Source organism: Mus pahari, chromosome 4 (genome assembly GCF_900095145.1).
Source record: "Mus pahari chromosome 4, PAHARI_EIJ_v1.1, whole genome shotgun sequence".
Lineage (NCBI taxonomy): Eukaryota > Metazoa > Chordata > Mammalia > Rodentia > Muridae > Mus > Mus pahari.
The window spans coordinates 85,483,425-85,485,329 of NC_034593.1; the positions used below are offsets into that span (position 1 = coordinate 85,483,425).

Below are 1,905 nucleotides of genomic sequence, written 5' to 3' on the forward strand. Positions count from 1 at the left end.
AACTAAGGGATTTTGTAGAAGGGTAAAAGACAAGAAGCTTTACTGGGTGTGGTGGTGTGTACACCCTTGAGCCCAGTGTTCTGGAGGCAGACGCTGATGGAGCTCAGGAGTTTGAGATCAGCTAGGTCTACAACATGAATTCTAGGCTAGCCAGGGCTACATAGTGAGACCATCTCACTAACCAACCCCAAACAAACAAGAAACCAGAGCCAAAGCAACAGAGGCCTTTACATTTCTCTACCCTCTCCTCGGCCCATTTATTCGTTTGTTTACTATTTTTGCTGTGGGTCACACCCAGGGCCTTGCACATGCTGGGCCAGCATCTGCTCTCCCCAGCTACATCCTCAGCCCTGAAGGGTTTTGCTCTGTGTTCATTCTAATAGCACATGGAACATTTATGTTTCCTTCTTTTGCTTGCTTTTTTTTTTTTTTTAATGTCAATAGGTGGATTACGGAAGTTTATGGTTTGGTTTGTCTTCTGAACATAACACTGAAACAGCTTCCTCTTCCTTCTGCTGATTACACAGATCTTGTTCTGACGACTTAGCAGCAATCTCCCCCCCCCCCAACACTGCTAGATTTTATATATGGCCACATTCTCTGATTAAACAGGGACTCAAGATTTTTTTTTGTTTGTTTTTGTGAGTTTCACACACCGTAGTGATCATCTTCCCCCTCCCCCACATCCTTAGACCCACCCACTGCCCCTGAGCACCGAGCTCTGTCTTCGTTCCTTACCATACCCATCGAGTCCAATTTGTGCTGCACAGTCTTGGATTTTTAAATGCCTTTTATTTCATTTTGTTTTCCCTTTTTTTTTTTCCCCAGACAGGGTTTCTCTGTGTAGCCCTGGCTGTCCTGGAACTCACTCTGTAGACCAGGCTGGCCTCAGAAATCTACCTGCCTCTGCCTCCCAAGTGCTGGGATTAAAGGCGTGAGCCACCACTGCCCAGCTCATTCTGTTTTCTGATACAGGGCTTCTCTGCATAGCTTTTACCTTTTGAGGCAGGACCTTATTGTGTGCCTGAGCCATCTCACTATGTAGCCCAGGCTGCCACAAACTGTTTATTTTCTGCCTGGCTTCACCTGTGCTGGGATTACAGGACGGGCTACCACCTGAGCCCTTCTCATCTTCTGTAGTGAGAATTCTGCAATGTTGGTTTCTTTAAAAACACAGAAATGGGGGCTGGAGAGATGGCTCACAGGTTAAGAGCACTGACTGCTCTTCCAGAGGTCCTAAATTCAATTCCCAGCAACCACATGGTGGCTCATAACCATCTATAATGGGATCTGGTGCCCTCTTCTGGCCTGTAGGCATACATGTAAGCAGAATGCTGTATTCATAATAAATAAATCTTTAAAAACACAAACACAGAAATATTATAAGAATGTGTTCATTTTAACCCCAGGTGTGGGGAGGTGGGACTCCCCAGGTGTGGGGAGGTGGGACTGCTTCCGACTGTCCACAGCAGCTGATTATGATTTGCATCACCCTCTAGCAGAGGCTTGGTTTTGCCAGCTGCAGATAGTTTTTGTAATTGTGTGACATTTGCAACTCCAGACACTTTTCAGAAGGTATATAAATGGTAGGGCTCTGAGAGGTGGGGTGCGTGGTCATTGGTAATTTAGGGAGGTTGGTTTGGTCTACTAGTAGTCAAAGAAACAGAAAGAAAGAAATTAGATACAAGGATATCTCTGTCTGTCTGTCCCCACCCCTAACCCCATCCTTCTTTCTCTCCTATCTAGTGAAAAGGGTTGAAACTAGGGGGATAAAGGGTAGGGAAAAGAGGGCTGGTGAGATGGCTCAGTAGGTAAGAGCACCCGACTGCTCTTCCAAAGGTCCAGAGTTCAAATCCCAGCAACCACATGGTGGCTCACAACCATCCGAAACAAGATCTGACGCCC

General features: G+C 46.2%; 1 protein-coding gene across 2 annotated transcripts in view; it reads right to left on the reverse strand.

The window, feature by feature from the left end:
- Window positions 1-1,905, reverse strand: part of Prune1 (prune exopolyphosphatase 1) — a 28,489-nt gene that overhangs the window by 6,507 nt on the left and 20,077 nt on the right. The window lies entirely within an intron of this gene.